Below are 22,150 nucleotides of genomic sequence, written 5' to 3' on the forward strand. Positions count from 1 at the left end.
AACAACGTGGAATAAAAGAAATATGTTGAAAGAATCTGTACTTCTAAATGAAATTAAATAATTGTAGGGGTCTTATGGGGGGTGAGGCATGAGAAAATAGAAATTCTAAAACAAATTTACGGATTTAAAGCTACTCTTTAAAAAAAAATTGATCCAAAATTTCTCTCAGCCTCCCTACTCTCCTGCTGTCAACAGGGCCAGCTTTCATTGTGTGTGACCTGTGCAGCTGCCCTGAGCCTCGACTTGGTCTGCTGAAATTCTCAATAATCTTTGGATAGGGAACCCCACATTTCCATTTTGCCCTGGGCCCCCCAGGTTATGTAGCCGGTCCTGGCTGTTGTAAACTAGAGAAATCACAGCACCTCTACAGCAGTACTGGGCTCTGGGCCTCAGTTCTTCTTCTTCCTCCTCCCCAGAGGCAGGGGGGTACCCCAGCCAGGGTGCTGGCAGTGTTCCGTTTAAACGGTCTACACTTTAGTCATTTCCTTTTCCTTTGCTGAGAACTTTCAAAGTGCTGAGAGGACAGGGAAGCTGTATTTAACACAAGGACTCATTTCCTCAGCAACCACCATCTACTGTGTGTCCAGAACCGTGCCCAGGCTGGGACGAACAAACAGGTGCGTAAATTGATCATTAGAGTACAATACGGTCGTTACTGTGGCGATGGTGCAGAGCGCAGCCGGCCAGAGAGGAAGGCACCATGAAGCCCCAATAGGAAGGTGATTTTTCCCTGGGGAGAAGGTGGTGGTTGGCATATAAACAGAGGAAGTGGGTGCAGCAAAGGCCTGCCTCTTGAAACTGGATGGGTGCTATAAAGGAGGTGGAGGTAAGAAATGAGCAAAGGGAGAAAGGTCACGGGGAGCCCGGTGTGTCCCACTGAGGGGCCTGAACTTCATCAATGTTTTAAGCAAGGAACTCAGTTGATCATCTTGGCCCCTCAGGAGGGGAGTGTGCTGTGGTGTGGGAGACGGGCTGGGGATGGGATGGGAGAACACGGGAAAGCTACTTGCAAAGACTTGTTTATTCTGCAAAATCTTTCAGCTCACAAACTCATCTCTTTTGCTTTAAAAAACATTAAATTGTATCTTCTGTGCTGTTTAAAGAACTTGAGCCTTACTGCCACTTCCTTTCTCTAACCTAGACCAGTAACTGTTTTTCATTTTTTTTTAAAGATTTTATTTATTTATTCAACAGAGATAGAGACAGCCAGCAAGAGAGGGAACACAAGCAGGGGGAGTGGGAGAGGAAGAAGCAGGCTCATAGCAGAGGAGCCTGATGTGGGGCTCGATCCCATAACGCCGGAATCACGCCCTGAGCCGAAGGCAGACGCTTAACCGCTGTGCCACTCAGGTGTCCCAGTAACTGTTTTTCAAAGTCACAAGCCCTTGTATTTAAGAAAAGTCATGGCATCTTAATCTGGTGATAAAATTCTAACGACACGTTCTAAAGCAAATAGTTTGTAAAGTACAAAAACTGGTCTGTGGCCAAACGTTTTGTCTTAGAGGGAGTTAATAAACTAGGTCAAAAAGAAGGTATGCTATGAGGATTGTAGAAATAAAAATTGTCTCTGTCTTTACCATGGCTCTTTATCTGGTTTACTGTAACAGACGCTGTTTTCTGCCTACAGGTGACCACAAGCCAACTGTTAACTTCCTGGCTCAGGGCGTAGTTGTGCTTGGCGACCCCTACTGCTGGAGGAAGAAGGTGAGTATCTGATCACAGACCAGATAAAGAGAAGGTTCAGAAATGATTTCCTCACACATATTTAAAGTATGGGAAAACACCAAACACACAAGAACTCAGTCTTCCCTTGCAAAACAGCCCCTCAAAGCCCAAAGCAATTATGAAGGACCCTGGGATTCCAAAGAATGGGTTGAAAAAATCCACCCCAAGCAAAGTGCAGGTCTTCGCTGTGGCACGAGACTGGGACAGGTCTCGGAGGACGCTCGGCTCTGGGAAGTTTGGTTCTTCACACCATAGGGCGTGCGCACAGCCCTCTTCTTTTCTCCAGCGTCTGGAGCTGCAGTTGAGGGCAGAGGGAACTTACAAATCTCAATGTTATTCAGTGTCTAGTTAGTGTTCAGGACGGACTGAAGTTTTCAAGATTCCTTTTTTTTTTTTTTTTGGCGCAGCCCAAGTTCTTTCTGTTAAAGACTCCTGGGAGCCTGTGTTTATTTCTCATCTTTACCAAGCTTCCAGGAGCTTTTATTTTCCTCGCTTCCCACACGGAAACCCTCCGTGAGCTTCCTTCCCTGGAGACTCCTGTCCATCCCCACCTATCAATCTGATCCAAGCATGTGCGTTCAGCTCTCAGCAGTGCTACAAGAGCTCTGGATACAAGCTTCTGGCTGCTCGGTTCTCAGCATCAAATGCAGCCGAGCCGGGCCCAGCATCTTGCTAGAGACTAAGACATCACCACTGCATTCAATCCAAATGGCTCAGTGCTTAGTTGTGCTTGGCAACCCATACTGCTAGAGGAAGAAGGTGAGTATATGATCACAGAGAAGATAAAGAGAAGGTTCAGAAATGATATCCTCACAAATATTTAAAGCACGGAAAAATGCAGCTATTTCACCAAACCTGCAAGAACTCAGTCTTCCCTTGCAAAACAGCCCCTCAAAGCCCAAAGCAATTATGAAGGACACTGGGATTCCAAAGAACAGGTTGAAAAAATCCACTTTGGTTACAGGAAATCATGGATTACTGTGACTTATTTTGTTCCCCAACTGCAAAAGTTCCCCCAGGCTTTGAAGTTTTTTATTCTAGCTGTCAGTAGTTGTGCTATTAAAAATTTTTACACACACATATACACACACTGATTTATTTATACAACTGTATATGTACCTTTAATGTACTAAGGTATGTAAATAATTAAATGCCAGTTTTGAAATGTCAACACACTGCCGTGAAGATTAGTTTGTTTTTTCCTTGTCAATGAAGCTGGAGAATCCCTAGAATTCTCTTCATTCCTGTCGTTCTTAGTGCCTGCAAGGCCTTTAAAATATAATCATTACTATTTAAAAGTGTAATAATACCAGTAAGGAAATACAAAGATCATATCCATACAAAGTACCAGGCATCACTTGGCCCCGGCAAGAAATGATCTTTCGCATTGTGCAACAGAGTCCATGGTTTCAGCAAGGGCCTGTATAAGGTTTAACCACCACTTAATCAACAAGTACTGAGCACCTACTGTATACCCTGCACTGTGCTGGGCACAGTGGAATATACGGAAGTTGCAGTAGTTGCCTACAAGGAACGTACACGTCTCATTGAGAAGATACATGCTAGCAATGACTACAGAGTAGGACCATGTTCGTTTCTCCACATCACCATATTCCATGTTCATATTACACACTGAAATAATTACTGCATTAGCCAAGAAAGACAGACTCGGGCCATACAGAATGAAGTTACTGGTCTTGTGGTTATACCTCTGACCCCCTTCCTGCATCATGAATCTCTGCCCTTGCTTTCAGTCATTCCCATCATCATACAAACAGGCCCTTGGCTTGGTCCTAGGCCTTCTGCTTACTCTTCTAATTCATCCAGTCACCAGCTGTATGCTAATAGCTCTAGAATTTCTATCTCCCTCTCTGACTTTTCATAGGAGTTCTAGACTTGTGGAGTCAGCTGGCACCCTGACACTGGCTTGTGAGAGTCTTGCAGGCACTTCAAACTTAACAAGTCCTAAACTTAACTTCTGAATTTCCCCCACATCTAATCTTCATAAATGATATAGGTCCAGCCACCTAGTTCTCAGGTCAGACACAGGGAGTCATTCTGAATTCTTTACTTCTCATAGGAAACCATCAGCAAGCAAATCCTTTTATGTCTATTTCCAAACATATCTTAAATCTATCTACTTCTTTCCATTCCAGTTCAAGTTACCATCTTTCACCTGGTCTATTATATTCATTTTTTTTCTTAAGTTTTTTTAAAAATTCATTTAAGTAATCTCTACACCCAATGTGGGGCTCAAACTCACAACCCCAAGATCAAGAGTTGCAGGCTCTTTGGACTGAGCCAGCCAGGTGCCCCTCCATTCATTTCTTAATTTCTGTTTCCACTCTTGCTGTTCTTCAGTCTACTCTCCACACAGAGCAATCTTAAACTGTTTAGCTCATATACATCAATTCCTTCCTTAAAGATTTTTAAAGGCTTCCCAATGCAATTCATATAAAATCTAAGATCTTTCACATGGCCTACCAGGCACCAGGCACCTCTCCAGTTTCACTTCATGCCCTTCTACCCTAACTCACTATGCTCCAGCCAAACCATTCTATGTCCAGTATCTCCGGTGTGCCAAGCTCTTCATGCTTCCGGACTCACACACACTGTTTCCTCCGACTAGCATGCTCTTGACTCTGAACCCTCCCAGTGGCTGATGCCTTCACCTCTTTAGGTCCCAGCTTATTTCTTACCTCCTCAGAAAGGCCTTTTCTGATTACCTATCAAAATACCCACCCATTCCCACCACACACACACACCATTTTGTATCACAACATCCCATTTGTGTTCCTTTGGAATTTTAGGGAATGAAAATCCCAAGATCTTTTGCATGTAAAACAAATCATCGCTCCTAATTCCATATATTTTTTGCTTATTTTTTATCTTGAATTCAGAATTGTACAATTATTCCTCTTTAATTTCTTTTTTTTTTAAAGATTTTATTTATTTATTCGACAGAGATAGAGACAGCCAGCGAGAGAGGGAACACAAGCAGAGGGAGTGGGAGAGGAAGAAGCAGGCTCATAGCGGAGGAGCCTGACGTGGGGCTCGATCCCATAACGCCGGGATCACGCCCTGAGCCGAAGGCAGACGCCTAATCAACTGTGCCACCCAGGTGCCCCTCCTCTTTAATTTCAATACTAATTTTGCTCTATTATTCCAGAATCCTTAGAAACGTGTTCTAACATCCTTTGCGTTGGTTTTCTCTGATTTTTTTAAATCAAAAACAAAGATGTTACGATTTTCATCCAAGTGATGAAAGGGCCGCAATAAAATCCTGAAGCTCACAGTTAGAACTACATTTTTTTTAAACTCATTTGTTTTTATTGTGGTAAAAAAAATACATAACAAAATTTACCATTTTTAACGATTTTAAATGTACAGTTCTGCAGCATTAAGTACATCATTGCCATGCAACCATCACCACCATCCATCTCCAGGACTCTTCATCTTGCAAAACTGAAACTCTATACCCAATAAATGATAACTCCCCATTTTCCCCTTCATCCAGCCCTGGCAACCACCATTCTAGTCTCTGTCTCTATGAATTTGACTACTCTAAGTATCTCATATATGTGGAAACATATGGTATTTGTCCTTTTATGACTGGCTTATTTCATTTAGCATGATATCCTCAAGGTTCATCCATGTGGTAGCATGTGTCAGTTTCCTTCCTTTTTTAGACTGCATAATACTCCATTGCATGGATAGAGCACATTTTGTTTATCCATTCTTCTGTCTATGGACATTCAGGTTACTTCTACCTTTTGCTATGGTGAATCATGCTATAAACATGGCTGTACAAATATCTATTTGAGTCCCTGCCTTCACTTCTTTTCTCTTTAACTTTTTTCCTTAAACTTGTTTTGTTTAACTTCTTTTCTCTTTTGACTTCTTTAACTACAGAGATGCAATTGCTGGATCATATGGCAATTCTAAGCTTAAATTTTTGAGGAACTGCCAACACAGTTTCCCACAGTGGCTGTACCATTTTACACTCCCACCAGGAATGTACAAGGGTTCTACATTTTCCACATCCTTGTCAATACTTGTTATTTTCTGGGTTTTTAATTTTTATTTTTAAAACTATTTTATTTTTAAGTAATCTCTACACCCAACATGGGGCTCGAACTTACAACCCAAAATCAAGAGTCACATGCTCTGACTGAGCCAGTCAGGTGCCCCTGGGTTTTTTAAATAATAGTCATCCTTATGGGTGTGAAGTGGTATCTCATTGTGGTTTTGATTAGCATTTCCCCGATGACAAGTGATGTTAAACATCTTTTCATGTGCTTATAGGCCATTTGTATATCTTCTTTGGAGAAATGTCTATTTAAGTCCTTTGCCCATTTTTGAATTGCCCATTTTGTTTGTGTGTGTGCATGTGTTTGTGCATTGAATTGTAGGAGCTCTTTATATATTCTGGATAGCAATCCCTTACCAGAAATATGATTTGTAAACATTTTCTCCCATTCCATGGGCTGCCTTTTTACTCTGTTGATAGTATCCTTTGATACACAAAAGTTTTAAAATTTCGATGAAGTTTAACTTGTCTATTTTGTCTTTTCTTGCCTATGCTTTTGTGCTGTGTCCAAGAAATCATTGCCAAATCCAATGTCATGAAGCTTTTTTTTCTTCTTTAAATTCAATTGGCCAACATATAGTACATCATTAGTTTCAAATGTAGAGTTCAGTAGTTCATCAGTTGCATATAACACTCAGTGCTCATCACATCACTTGCCCTCCTTAATGCCTCTCACCCAGTTACCCCATCTCCCCACCCACCTCCCCTGAAGCAACCCTCAGTTTCTTTCCCATAGTTAAGAGTCTCATGTTATGTTTCCCTCTCTGATTTCTTCCCATCCCATTTTTCCCTCCTTTCCCCTATGATCCTCTGTGCTGTTTCTTATATTCCTCATTTGAATGAAACCATATGATAATTGTCTTTCTCTGATTGACTTATTTTGCTCAGCATAATACCCTCCAGTTCCATCCACGTTGATGTAAATGGTAAGATTTCATCCTTTCTGATGGCTGAGTAATATTCCATTGTATAGATATATACCACATCTTCTTTATCCATTCATCTGTCGATGGGCATTTTGGCTCTTTCTATTGTTTGGCTATTGCGGACATTGATGCTATAAACATTGGGGTGCAGTTGCCCCTTCAGATCATTACATTTATATCTTTGGAGTAAATACCTAGTAGTGCAATTGCTGGGTCTTAAGGTATCTCTCTTTTCAACTTTTTGAGGAACTTCCATACTGAATGCACTGAATGTATAGATTGCTCTGGGTAGCATAGACATTTTAACCATATTTATTCTTCCAGGCCATGAACATGGAATGTTTTTCCATTTCTTTGTGTCTTTCTCAATTTCTTTCATAACTGCTCTGTAGTTTTTAGAGTATAAGTCCTTTCCTTTTTGGTTAGGTTTATTCCTAGGTATCTTATGGTTTTGGGTGCAATTGAAAATGAGATTCTTAATTTCTCTTTCTTCTGTCTCACTGTTAGTGTACAGAAATGCAACTGATTTCTGTGGTTGATTTTATATCCTGCCACATTGCTAAATTTCTGTATGAGTTCTAGCAATTTTGGGTTGGAGTCTTTTGGGTTTTCCACATAAAGTATCATGTCATCTGCAAAGAGAGTTTGACTTCTTCTTTGCCAATTTGGATGCCTTTTATGTCTTTTTGTTGTCTGATTGCTGATGCTAGGACTTCTAGTACTATGCTGAACAATAGTGGTGAGAGTGGGCATCCCTGTCGTGTTCCTGACCTTACAGGAAAAGCTCTCAGTTTTCCCCATTGAGAATGAGAGAGAATGATATTTGCCGTGGGCTTTTCATATATGGCTTTTATGATATTGAGATATATTCCCTCTATCCCTACATTGTGGAGAGTTTTAATCAAGAAAGGATGCTGTATTTTATCAAATGCTTTTTCTGCATCAATTGAGAGGATCATATGGTTCTTGTCCTTTCTTTTATTAATGTGATGTATCACATTGATTGATTTGTGAATGTTGAACCACCTTTGCAGCCCAGGGATAAATCCCACTTGGTCATGGTGAATAATCCTTTTAATGTACTATTGGGTCCTATTGGCTAGTAACTTGAGAATTTTTGCATTCATGTTCATCAGGGATATTGGTCTATAATTCTCCTTTTTCTTGGGCTCTTTGTCTGGTTTTGGGCCAGGGTAATGCTGGCCCCACAGAATGAGTTTGGAAGTTTTCCTTCCATTTCTATTTTCTGAAACAGTTTCAGAAGAATAGATATTAGTGCTTCTTTAAATGGTTGGTAGAATTCCCCTGGGAAGCCATCTGGCCCTGGGCTTTTGTTTGTTGGGAGATTTTTGATTACTCTTTCAATTTCCTTGCTGGTTATGGATCTGTTCAGGTTTTCCATTTCTTCCTGGTTCAGTTTTGGTAGTTTACATGTTTCTAGGAATGCATCCATTTCTTCCAGATTGCCTAATTTGTTGGCATATACTTGCTCATAATATTCTAATTGGTTGTATTTCCTTGGTGTTGGTTGTGATCTCTCCTCTTTTATTCATGATTTTACTAATTTGGGTCCTTTCCCTTTTCTTTTTGATAAGTCTGGCTAGGGGTTTATCTATCTTATTAATTCTTTCAAAGAACTAGCTCCTAATTTCATTGATCTGTTCAACTGTTCTTTTGTTTTCTATTTCATTGATTTCTAATCTGATCTTTATTATTTCTCAACTCCTGCTTGGTTTAGGCTTTATTTGCTGTTCTTTCTCCAGCTCCTATTGGTGTAAGGTTCAGTTGTGTATTTGAGAACTTTCTTGTTCCTTGAAAAAGGCTTGTATTGCTATATACTTCCCTCTTAGGACTGCCCTTGCTGCATCCCAAAGTTTTGAACAGTTGTGTTTTCATTTTCATTTGTTTCCATGAATTTTTAAAATTCTTCTTTAATTTCTTGGTTGACCCATTCATTCTTTAGTAGATGCGCTTTAACCTCCATGTATTTGTGTTCCTTCCAAATTTCTTCTTATGACTGAGTTCAAGTTTTAAAGCATTATGGTCTGAAAATATGCATGGTATAATCTCAATCTTCTTATATTGGTTGAGGCCTGATTTGTGGCCAGTAGGGGATCTATTCTGGAGAATGTTCTATGTGCATTCAAGAAGAATGTGTATTCTGTTGCTTTAGGATGAAGTGCTCTGAATATACCTGGGAAGTCCATCTGGTCCAGTGTGTCATTCAAAGCCCTTGTTTCCTTGTCGATCTTCTGCTTAGATGATCTGTCCATTACTGTGAGTGGGGCGTTAAAATTCCCCTACTATTATTGTATTATTATGAATGTGTTTTTTAATTTTTTTTATTAATTGGATTATACATTTAGCTCTTTCCAAGTTAGGAGCATAAATATTATAATTGTTAGATTTTCTTGTTGGATAGACTTTTTAAGTATGATATAGTGTCCCTCTTCATCCCTTACTACACNCTCAAAGCCCTGTTTCCTTGTCGATCTTCTGCTTAGATGATTTGTCCATTACTGTGAGTGGGGCGTTAAAATTCCCCTACTATTATCGTATTATTATGAATGTGTTTTTTAATTTTTTTTATTAATTGGATTATACATTTAGCTCTTTCCAAGTTAGGAGCATAAATATTATAATTGTTAGATTTTCTTGTTGGATAGACTTTTTAAGTATGATATAGTGTCCCTCTTCATCCCTTACTACAGTCTTTGGTTTAAAGTCTAATTTGTCTGATACAAGGATTGCTACCCTGGCTTTCTTTTGATGTCCGTTAGCATGATAAAATGTTCTCCACCCCCTACTTTCACACTGGGGGTGTCTTTGGATCTAAAATGAGTTTCTTGTAGATAGCATATGGATGAGTCTTGCTTTTTTATCCAATGTGATAGCCTGTGTCTTTTGATTGGAGCATTTAGGCCATTTATATTCAAAGTAACTACTGAAAGATACGAATTTAGTGTCATTGTATTACTCTTTCTGAATACTGTCTCTGTTCCTTTTTGATCTATGTTACTTTTTTTTTTAATGATTTTTTATTATATTATGTTAGTCACCATACAGTACATCCCCGGATTCCTACGTAAAGTTTGATGCTCCATTAGTTGCGTATAACACCCAGTGTACCATACAATACGTGCCCTCCTTACCACCCATCACCAGTCTATCCCATTCCCCCACCCCCCTCCCCTCTGAAGTCCTCGGTTTGTTTCTCATAGTCCATAGTCTAGTCTCTCATGTTTCATTCCCCCTTCTGATTACCCCCCCNTCTCTTCACTTACAGGATCCCCCTTAATATTTCTTGCAGGGCTGGTTTAGCGATCACAAATTCTTTAGTTTCTGTTTGTCTGGGAAACTCTTTATCTCTCCTCCCATTCTGAATGACATCCTTGCTGGATAAAGTATTCTTGGCTGCATGTTTGTCTCATTTGGTACCCTGAATATATCATGCCAGTCCTTCTCTGACCTGCCAGGTCTCTGTGGATAGGTCTGCTGCCAGTCTAATGTTCCTACCCTTGTACATTAAGGACTTCTTGTCTCGAGTTGCTTTCAGGATTTTCTCTTTATCTCTGAGATTTGCAAGCTTCAGGATTATATGTCAGGGTGTTGATCTACTTTTGTTGATTTTGAGGGGGGTTCTCTGTGCCTCCTGGACTTGAATGCCCTTCCTCAGATTGGGGAAGTTCTCAGCTATGATTTTCTCAAATACACCTTCTGTCCCTCTCTCTCTTTCCTCTTCCTCTGGGACCCCAATTATTTTAATATTGTTTATCTTTATGGTATCACTGATTTCTCAAAGACTCCCCTCATGATCCAGTAATTGTTTTTCTTTCTTTTCCTCAGATACCTTACTTTCCATCATTTTGTCGACTGTGTCACTGACTCTTCCTTCTTCTTCATTTACCCTAGCTGTTAGAGCATCCATTTTAGACTGCATCTCAGTTAAAGCATTTTTAATTTTGGCCTGATTAGATTTTAGTTCTTTTATTTCTGCACTAAGGGATTCTCTATGTCCTTTATGATTTTTCAACCCTGGCTATTATCTTTATAATCATTAATTTGAATTCCACATCTGACATCTTACTTATATCCATATCGATTAAATCTACAGCAGAGAGTATTACCTCTGATTCTTTCTTTTGTTGTGAATTTCTCCTTCTAGCCATTTTGTCCAGAGAAGAGCAGAAGAACAAGAGAAAAAAATTAAAAGTATCAACTGTGACCCCGTGAAATATACACTAGACAAGTCAGAAGAGATCAGAAACCAAGAAAGAAAAAAAGGGAAAAGGGAATATAATCTAACAGGTGGACAAAACAGGGTGATTACACTTGGTCCTGGGTGTATTTTAGTCTGTTCGTTAGAAGACACTAGATCCCAAAATTGTAAAGAAAGAAAAACTTATTTTTTTTAAAGCTTTTATTTATTTTAGAGAGTGAGAGAGAAATTGAGCACAAGCTGGGGGAGAGGTAGAAGGAGAGGGAGAAGCAGGCTCCCCACTGAGCAGGGAGCCCAACACAGGGCTCAATGCCAAGACCCAAAGATCACAACCTGAGCCAAAAGTAGATGCTTAACCAAGCCACCCAGGAGCCCCAAGAAAGAAAAACTTATATATCTATACAAAATAAAACTGAATATAGTGAAAGGAAGTAAAAAATGAAGAATGTATCTATAAAATGTAAATGTAAACATGAAAATTAAAAAAGGACTTAAAAAAGAGTTCATGAAATAAGAAACAAGTTGAAAAGGAAAAAAAGAAAATTTTAAACTGGAAAACTAAATAAACCTCAAATTCTATATACTATTTTCCCCTAGTGCTGGAGTTTTTCAGTTCTGTGTGATCTGCAAACTTGGTATTAGCCTGATGTTCCTGCTGGCCTTCTGGGGGAGGGGCCTGTTGCCCTGATTCTCAGGTGTTTTTGCCTGGGCAGAGTTCCACCACCCTTGCCCGGGGGCCAGGCTCAGTGTAAGCTGCTTCCATTCCTCTATGTGGCTTTTGTTCCCTGAAGGCTTTTTGTACCTCTTTAGAGGATGAAAATTAAAATGGCAGTGCCCCAATCTCCAACCCTGGAGCTGAAAGATCATGACCCCCCCTCCTCAGTGCACCCTCAGGAAAAGCAATCACTTTCGTGTGTGCCACACTCTGCAGACTCCTGCAGTTCCAACCAGTGTGGACTCTCCCAGGGGAAGGAGGGGAGTCTCACTGCGGTTCTGCTGCTTGCTGGGCCCCCGCTGGTAGCCCATTCATGCTCGGGTTTGCAGTTTATGGCAACACCCAGCTGAAAGCCCACTCCCAGGCTTGCTGATTGTAGCCAGCTTCCCTGATCCAATGCTTGGGGACTCTGCCGCACTCAGGCACCCACATTCTTTGTGTGTCGCCTGGGATCCTGAGACCATGCTGTCCCACCTAGGATTCCACCCTGCTTAGCCGCCTGAGCACCTTTCAGGCAGGGATGTCCCGCACTGGAGCAGACTTCTAAAAGTTCTGGTTTTGTGCTCCACTGCTGTATCACTTTCCAGTAGGAGGCTTATGGAGGCCCCATCCTCCCCCCAACCCCGCAGTTTATCTTCCAGTATATCCTCTCCAATTCGTGTCTCTGTACCTCCTACCTTGCAAAAAATAGTCACTATTTGCAGAATTGCAGTAATTCTTTTCTTAGATCTCAGGTTAAATTCACAGATGTTCAGAATGATTTGATAGACAACTAGCTGAATTCAAGGGACCAGATGAACTGCAGGTCACCTATTCTGCCATCTTGCCTCCTCTCCATGAAGTTTTCTTTTAAGAGTTTTATAGTTAGAGCCAATCTTTAGATTGACATCAATTCAGTAATTCATTAACTTTTAAATGTACTTTTGCAATCACTTATAAGTCTGTTATCATCCAGCTTACATTTTACATCTACCTATTTAGTAACTGATTCTTTTATTTTTTTGTCAGAATATACAAAGCTAGACACTATGGATACGGCAGCAAACTGTGGGGCATGGTCGCATCCTGTCTTCACCAAGCTCATAGTTTACTAAGAAGTCAGACATTAAACAAGTGATTACAAACACAGGTATAACATGACTAAAGAAAAAGAAGTTGCCAACGTGAAGGCAGAAACATAATCCAACTGGAAAGACTTTTATCAAATTTCTTGGGAATATTTGATTCATTGGTCTATTAACCCAAACAGAAAAGAGATAGTTTCACTAACTGTTGATTCCTAATGCTGATTACTGCTTTCTTTCCTAAGTGCTCACAGACTTTTACTTACTTAAGAGTCCATTCTAGACGCTACCGGGGACAAAGAGCTCTTGGTCTTCAGATTCTGGCGTCTCTCATTTTATGGGTTTTGAAACACTAGAACCAAATTTGCCTTTTATTTTGGCTCTCTGAGACTAAAAATCCGAAAGTATCTTAACTTCTTCTAGACTAGTCTCTGGAGTAACATCTAGAACTTTCTCCTCTCCCTCAGGCATTATGCATCTGGACAGGAAGATCTGACCTCATGAACAGCAACCAGGTACTATGTGCTCTCTGTCCAAGGTTTTCATCCATCCCAACAATGTTTGGCCTTCTTTTGGCTTGAAGATTGGTTCCCTTCTTAGGAAAGACTTATTAGGGAAGAGAGAAGTATCTAGAGTTAAATGGTTTCATTCTGTTGCTCCTCTATTAAATCCTTTTCCCCAGATACTGGGCCTATTTTTTTACTTCTTGTTTTCTCAGAATGTAGCTTAGAGGCCCTTAGCTTCCTCTCTCCCACACCTCATCCAAGCCGCTGGTATCATGGGTAAAAATTGAGGAAGTTAGGAAGCCAGCGCTCGTTGGGGTTGAGGAAGTGCTAAGTATGAAGGGATGATGTAGCATCTATGTGCAGACAGTTGGACATAAGGGCAGGGGAGTGAGAGGTGTGGAATAGCTATGGAAATGTGAATTCCTCCACATGGAGATGAGTATGGATTATCTCTCCATGGAAGTGAGAGTAGAGAGAACCAAGTAGAGGGATAAGAACTAAGTCACGAAGGACTGGCACAGTCAGAAGGGGTGGAAGAAGTTCCAGCAAAAACAAAACAAAACAAAACAAAACTGAAATTCATAGCATTGGAAGAAAACTTAGAAATGACCCTAGCCCACCTCTCTCATGTAACTGATGGGGAACTGGTTGTCCAGGTAAAGAATAAGTCACTGGGGTAGCTACAAAAGTATAGAGTTACATAAATCCCAAGGGGGTGGGAGAGTGGCTTTCAAGAAATAGGAGGTGGTCCAGAGGGCCAAATGCTACTGAGGAATCAAGGAAGGTAAGGACACTAAGAATAGTTCTCAAAATTGATCATTTGATGCTTTGGTCTCCCAGAGAGCATTTCTGGTAAAGAAATAGAAGGCAAATTGCCAGGTAAGAGGGTCTGGGGGTATGAAAAAGACAAGGAGACACTGAATTATATTCACTCAGTAGGTTTGACAGTACTTGGCAAGAAAATGAGAATGACAGCTAGAAGGAAAACAAAGAAAGTTCAAGATAATGAAAATATTATTATTTTAAGACAGGAAGAAAGGAACCAATTGAATGGGAGGAATTGAGGATACAAGAGAATTCATACCATCCTTGGCAGGAAGATCACAAGAAGCAGGTAAAGAACCAGAGCATGGGTGAAGGTAAACTTTGGAGAAAGGAAGATACCAAAAGGAAGGACATACCGCATGTGCTGAAGGAGACAAAGCAAAGGGAAAGCAACATCCCAGAGGACAGAGTTGAGGATATGGGGGAAAAAATCAAGCTGACCCCAAGGTCAAAGGTGGGAGTCTGAGTCCTGCCTCTGCCTCTTACTGGATCATTGACTTTGGTCTCTCTGAGCCAGCTGCTTTACATTTCAGTGTCACAGAGTTTTTGTGAGACGGATATCAGATAACATGTGCATATGCCTAGTATAAGCTGAGTTATCAGAGCATTTTTGAGATTTACCCCTGAGCTTGCAATGCAGAGGTCTGAAATGGCTGTTCTAGAGAGTAAATTCAAAAGCTTCGCAGAAGTGCTGGCTGGGCAGTAAGAAGGTTCTAGCTGGAGCTGGAAACTGTTTCTTCTTTCAGAAGGGAGACCCAGGGAGCCCTCTCGTTACTCTCCTGGGCACTGAAAGGTAGCACAGAAAAACCTTAGAGAAAGCTGCACCAGAGTGGAAATTGTAAGATGGGTTGGTGGTAGCAGCAGCAAGAAGGTGTTTTCAAGGGCAACTATTCCCTGGCACCTCCAAGCCCATCTGGCCCAACGTGGTGGACTTTTACAGGGTTATAGTGAGGTCACCAGATTCTCAGGCACTTCTCTTTTCCTTCTTCAAAGTTCAGAATCACCAAATTAGAGGACCAAACCCCATTCCTGACCACATGAAAAGAAAAATGAGGCCTGCCTCTGACTGTTCACAGGGAATGAAAGATGCTATGGAATCATAGAGCCATAGATTCTCAGGGTGGGAAGAGACTTTAAAAGCCATTTATTCTAGCCCCCTGGATGGTGTATGACCCTTTACAATACTCTAGCTAAATGCCAGTGTAATCTCAAAATCCTTCCGTGACAGGAATCTTCTGAGGTAGCCCAATTCATCCATGGCCAGCTCAGATTATTTCAGATTTTCCTTATATTGACCTAAAGTCTACATGTGCCTGTAGCCCACATACTGGTCTGAGTTCCTCCCCCTTATGATCCACTTTGTTCATTTCCGCTAGCAAGTCTGACTCCCAGATTTGAGCATAGTTCTCTGGCTATGCTCTGAGCTGCGCAGGATGGAACAGGACCATCCCCCCTTCATTTCAGGTACGATAGCACATTTATGAATTTTGAGGAACACATCATACTGTTGACTCACATGGAACAAAATGCTCACGACAACCCTTACCCTGTTGTGGGCAATTGATTTTGAGATCAAGAACTTTGTATTTATTCCCAGAAAGTTTCATCCCATAATATTTGCCCAGGATTAAAAAAAAAAAAGATATTAGCATGGACATATCAAATACACCTATCATTTATTCACTCTTTCATTCGGTCATTCAATAAGCTATTCCTCCTGGTTTTACGTCTTTAGTAAGCATATCCAGCCTGCACTCTCTGGTTATTCAGTTGTATTTTTCCTCAGACTATTGAAAAACATGATCAAATGGGCAGAGGCCTACCATACAACACAAAACACTTCCCTGAAAAATGGCTGCCTACTGAATTAGTTACTTTATTAATTCAGCAAATTGATTCCGCAATAAATATGTATTGAGACCCTACTATGTGCCAAGTCATGATCTACGTGCTAGAGAAACGCCCAGCAGTGAACAAGCCAGACAAGGTTCCTGCTGATTACAGAGCAGGAGACATAGGATAAGAAAAACAAAAACAAAAACTAATAATAACTGACATTTATTGAGCATTTCTTATATGCCAGGCATTGTTCTAAACACCATACATGTTTGCTCTTCACAAATTCTTGTGAGGTAAATACCATTATTCCCATTTTCTAGATTAAGTGTACTGAGACTCAAAGGAGTTAAATCCCTTGCTCAAGATCACACAGATCCTAAAAGATGGGACTATCAACCTAGGCAGTATGGCTATAGAGCCTGTGTGCTAACCATCGGGCTCCTGTTGTCTCTCTACAAAGGTAAATGCTAAATTAAACATACACATAAACATTTAAGCTGAAGTCTGAATGATAAGCCAGAGCCAATGTCTCAAGATCTGAGGGGACAGCAAGAGGTAGGGGATGATGTTGGAGGGGTGGGCAGGGGTCCTGTGACGTGGGGCCTTGTGGATTAGGTAATACTAAGGATTTGGGCCGTAGGAATTCAACCGGTTATGAACACACCTAATTGTTTCAGTATCCAACCTCCACATACCCATCTTGTTCACAAATATACTGTGAATGATCCTTTCCCTTCCGCCTGATACAGGACTCCCTCTTCACACTCTGACCAGTTCCCTCCCAGCTGTCACCATCACTGTGGCACAGCAAGACACACTCCGGATGCACAATCAGGACTCAGAATCTAGCTCCTCCGTGCTATGTGACCCCAGCCAAGTCACGGCCAAGAGTCACTGCTCTTTCAGTTTCTGGAGATTCTTCCCATTGCTCTGTAGTGTTACCTCACTCCCGGAACAGAACCACTAAGGTATTGAGCATCTGGGGACACTTGGACTTAGGGAGCAATCACTCCACCTTTCCCCTTCCTGAGCGCGTCCATCCTCGTCCCCACGAGGCCCAGGTAAGCTGTAGCTAACTTTATGCATCTGGCTTCAGTTACTAACAGCTCCAGGGACTGCTCACTCATCTCCCAGAAGCCCTGCTGGTTTGACCCCATCAAGTTCTACTTACCCGAGTGTCATACAACCCTCCCCTTAATTACACACTCAATCAGTTCCTTCCGAGCTCAGCAATTTGTGGTCTCTGGGCGTCCCCCGGCTGCTTTTCTGGAGGTAGTTCCCAAGCCGGGCCTTGGCAAGCCTCTGAAGGCCACAGTGCCCAGAGTTGAAAGCTTCGCTGCTATTTCACACTCTATTTCCTTCCAAATTAATTCTCTGATGAATACTGTCCTTTGCGGTGATTCAGTGCAGGCCATTTCCTTGCATCTCTCCTTTACCTTTGAGACTTTTACTCTTTCTTGAATCCAGATTTTCCTCTATGGAAAGTCTGCCTCAGAGAAGAATGCCCTGCTTTCCCAACTGGTATAAACAGCCTCACCACCACTGGCCCCAGCCTCACGGCATTCGTCCTTTCCTGGCTTACCTAGGTCATCCCTTTGACTTCAAAGCACATGCCTGCCTTCTCTAAAAATCTCGGTACCACGAGGAGTGACTCAAACTTCTGGGCGTACGGCAAGCTGTGAGTTCTAGTTCCTTTAAGGCCCAAACACATGAAGATGCAGATTCAAAGTTTGTACTTGAGCGGCTACCATGTTCCAGACCTTTCATAATGTTATTTTGCTGTAACTCTCTACCAGTTGCCCCACCCCAACCCCCCCTCACAGAGAGCATCATCGTCCTCATTATACAGATGAAGAGAGGCTCTGCAATATTAAGCAAGTTGTCCAAGGTCACAGGACCCAGGAAAGTGGTAAGGCTGGAATCCAAATCCCTGCCTCTTTACTTCAAGGTAGATGCTTCTTTCAACCATCCCACAAGTGGCTTGAGCTCCCCTAAAATAGTCACCAGGATCTCATCATCAATGGCACACTATCCAGGACTGGGTGCCCATGTGTCAGGAACCCCCAGAAGAACGCTCAGAACGCTGCCGGAGGAACACTCAGAAGAGGCTTTTTGAGCAATAGCGTGAGCAATGCCTTACATTCGTATAGCACTTCTCTCTTCATATTATTAAGTGCATGACATACCCAATCTATGAGAACCCAGGGATAATTCTGTAAGGAGACACTATATTAGAGCCTCATTTCACAAATGAGGTTATACAGGCTTGTTAACGAGAAGTTAGCCGACTTACCCAAAGTCACAGAGATAGTACATATGGAGGTAGGACTTGAACTTACAGCCTGTGACTCCAAGACAAGTGCTCTCTCAAGTTCTGATATTAGTTCAGATCTTTGCTTCCAAAATGGAGATTTGGGTATTCCCCCTCACCCCAACTCCAACCTTACTTTTTTTTTTTTTGGAAGATTTTATTTCGAGAGAGAGCATGAGCAAGGGGAGGGGCAAGCAGACTCCCCACTGAGCGGGGAGCCCAATGTGGGACTTGATGCAGGACTTGATCCCAGGACTCTGGGATCGTGACCTGAGCTGAAGGCAGATGCCCAACCAGCTGAGCCATCCAGGTGCCCAGGAAGCTCGTATTTCAAAAGCCAGGTAGAGAAAAAGGAGTCCTGGGAAGACCAGCTGTTTATTGAGGATAGTGCTTTTCAGCTCTCTCTCCCCCCACCCGGAGTCAGGGACCAGGTTCTAGAAGCTGGCAGGATAGACCAGGAGGGTCAGGACTACGACGAGGGCAGGGTCTGAACAGAGCACACAGCCCTCTTCCTAGAGAACTCCCCAGCCAGATAAAGGGACCGCCACTTTCTCTAGCAGCCCCAAGGTACACAGGGAACCACAGCTTTAGCCCCAACGTTGAAGAATATTACTTCCTGGCATATAGTAAACAAAACAGTTGCTCTTAACTCCTCCCAGCCTCCTTTGCAGAGAGACGGGCAGTGCTGTGGAGGGTTACAGCTGAGGAGAAGGGAATGTCGGGTACCACTTGCAAAGACCTGAGCTGCTTACAATAAATACAAACAGGTCAGCATGCCAGGTCCCAGTGCTCTGAGGACCAGGGGTGGGGCGGCACGGGGACTCTCTCTTCCTTCTTCTCTGTAGGTGGGCCCTTCTGAGTTTTGAACACCTGGCTGTCGTTTGAACCATCTACATGAAACTATTAAAGGAGACTTGGCACATAAGAGTGACTGGCCTTATCTAAAGACAGTTATTCCATCCCAGTGCCTGCCAGAGCCGAGAGCTCTGTGAGTAAGATAAGCCATGCAGCCCTCAGTAGGATTTGTCAGGTAGATTCCCGCTGAAGTCCATCTACCCAAGCAAGCCCGGGTATGTGGGAGAAGAGTGACTATTCTACTCTATCTTGGGAGGCCCTAAATTTGGCCATCCAAGGAGAGACCCACTCTGCAAATCCTTTTAACCTTAACAGCACAGCACTCATTTTAAGAACATTAAGAGAAAGGAGTCAAGACCAAGAGCAGGTTAGGAGTTTTATGAAGTGCTTTTCACATCCACCCTCAGGACACATTGTCAGGTAGGCAAATATTAACATCCCTGTTTAATAGTTGGGAAAACATAAGCTCAGAAAAGTTAAGTGACTTGACCACAGCCACATAGCTGGTGAGCGAGGGCGCCAAGGTTCTGCTGTACACGCAGGCACACTCCCCGTGGTGAGGGGTAAGAGAGGACACACTGTCTGCAGAGGAAAGCTGGAAAGTGCACTCCCAAAGTTCCCCACCAGGTTAGGAAACCTGTCACAGCTCAGAGTCTACAGGGCAGAAATAGCAAAAGGGCAAAAAAGACTCTTTGAAGTCCCTTGCATTTACTCAATTAATTCTCACAACAACCCTAATTAGTAGGTACAATCATCTCCATTTTACACGAGAGGAAAAACAGGCTCAGAAAACTGCGTCAGGGGTCACAAAGAAGCACATAGTAGCGTCAGAACTGGAACCCAGAAGCAGCCTGCCTGTCTTCCTTTACCCCATGCTTCCCCCTGGTGGTGAATAGGGAAGAGTGCACAGAAGCCACCTTGTGCCCGGCAAAGGGGAGTTCAGAATCCATTCAATAAATCTTTTCTGAAGCCCACTTTGTACCAAGTCTTGTACGTGGCTCTAGGAACACAGTAATAAACGAGATAGATGGCACTCCATTGAGAGACAAGCAGAAACATGAGAGGCGTCTAGACGAGCAGGGGTCAGATGGGCAAAGTAAGTGTGTCAGGGTCAGGGGATGGAACAATGTGTACCAAAGTCCAGAGCCCAGGGGAGCGGGACTTCCTTTTCCTAAAACAGTTCAGTCTGGCCAGGGCGTGAGGGATGAAGTTGGAGAAGTAAGGAGGGGCCAGGTCTAAAAGGGAAACAAAAGGCAAGAAAGGATATGACTCATTAGGAAGCCACTAAGTAACCCAGGAAGTTGATCATGGGCCCCAGGATAGTAGTGACAGAGGCGATGTATTCATATATTCAACAAATGTTCTAGTGCTAGCATGTGCTCGGCACTATTGATGCTGCGGGCATATCTTCACAAGGGGAAGCTCTTATGGAGCTTGCATTCTAGTCAGAAAAATTAATACATAGATGTGTAATAGCAAGCACTGATAAAGACCATCAGAGAACAAAAAAACAGGGCAAGGTGTATTGGTTGATTAGGACTGCCATAACAAAATACAACAGATCAGTATTCTGTGGCTTGAACCACAGAAATGTATTTCCTCACAGTTCCGGAGGCTAGAAGTCTGAGATCATGGTGTCGACAGGGTTGATTTCTTCTGAGGCCTCTCTCCTTTGCTTATGGAGAGCCGCCTTCTCCCTGTGTCTTCACATGGTCTACCCCCTGTGTCAGTATCCTAATTTCTCCTCTAATGATGATTCGCATAAGTCATTGGATTGGGGCCCATGCATATGACTTTTCTTTACCTTAATTACCTCTTTAAAAATCCTATCTCCACACATAGTCACATTGAGGTACTGGGAGTTAGGACTTCAACATATGAATTTTGAGGGGACATAATTCAGCCTACAGCACAAGGTGATAGAGTATAACTAAGGCTGGAGGTAGAGGGAAGACAAAGGTCTGAAATTTTTATGTAGGATAATATGGGAGGGCCTCTCTGAGATGGCACTGAGATATGCACTCTGAGATATGAATGAAGAGTGGAAGCTAACCATGCAAATATTTAGGAGAACATTCCAAAGAGAGGGAACAGCTTGTGCAAAGGTCCTGAGCTGAGGTAAGGACATGACACAGGGCTATGTGGCATACAAGAACAGCAAGATGGCTAGTACAGCTGGAGGACAGTGAGAAGAGATAGGAGAGGATGCCGTAAGGCCTTGATGACTGGCTTTTTCTTTGAGATGGGAAGCCAGGGGTGAATTCCGAGCAGAAGAGTGACATGATCTGACTGTATTTTAAAAGCACCTATGCTAAGAAGAGTAGGGGGAAAAGAGAAGGGCAATAACAGGGAGGCTTTGAACAGGAGAGAGAGGATGCTGACACTAAATAACAATGGAAGTCTCGAGAAGCAGTCAGTTCTGGGTATAGTTTGAAGAGAGACACATTAGCATTTACTGACGCATTAGATGCAGGACATGAGAAACAGGGAGGAGGCAAGGGTAATTCCCAAGTTCTTAGCCCAAGCAACTGCATGAAGGGCAGTCCCATTTACCTACATGGGGTAGCCTGTGGAGAAAGTAGGTTTGAAGAGGCAAGAGAATTAAGAGTTTATCATGGACAATGGGAAGTTTAATATAAATTAAATTATTCTAAACATCCATTTAGAGCTATTGAGTAGACAGTTGAAATGAAGCTAGAATTCAAGAGAAAAGTCCAGATTGAAGGTAAAAATTTAGGAGCCATTGTGTAAAAATATTTTAAACTATGGAACTACTTGAAGGAAAGAACATCCAATGGAAAAAAGACAGTCTCGTTAACAAATGGTGTTGGGAAAACTGGACAGCAACATGCAGCAAAATAAAACTGGATCATTCTTACAACAAACACAAAAATCTATTCAAAATGGATGAAAGATCTAAACGTGAGACAGGAAACCATCAAAATTCTAGAGGAGAACACAGGCAGTAACTTCTTTGACCTCGGCGTGGCAACTCTTACTAGACACGTCTCCGGAGGCAAGGGAAACAAAAGCAAAAACGAACTGTTGGAATTTCATCAAGATAAAAAGCTTCTA

At 42.2% G+C, this 22,150-nt stretch overlaps 1 long non-coding RNA gene across 3 annotated transcripts; it reads left to right on the forward strand.

Annotated features, from left to right (window-relative positions):
- The first annotated feature begins 445 nt into the window (after positions 1-445).
- On the forward strand, positions 446-21,939 carry LOC109490434. 3 transcript variants are annotated; one of them, XR_004620487.1, is made up of 5 exons: positions 446-617; positions 1,628-1,704; positions 13,207-13,254; positions 14,273-16,970; positions 17,496-21,939. It is a non-coding gene; the product is annotated as an uncharacterized LOC109490434 (long non-coding RNA). The 3 variants fall into 3 exon arrangements; XR_004620488.1 differs by having other exon boundaries at positions 452-617; positions 14,273-15,534; positions 16,659-21,939; XR_004620486.1 differs by having other exon boundaries at positions 455-617; positions 14,273-21,939.
- The last annotated feature ends 211 nt before the right edge of the window (positions 21,940-22,150 follow it).

This window comes from Ailuropoda melanoleuca, chromosome 2 (assembly GCF_002007445.2).
Source record: "Ailuropoda melanoleuca isolate Jingjing chromosome 2, ASM200744v2, whole genome shotgun sequence".
Classification (NCBI taxonomy): domain Eukaryota; kingdom Metazoa; phylum Chordata; class Mammalia; order Carnivora; family Ursidae; genus Ailuropoda; species Ailuropoda melanoleuca.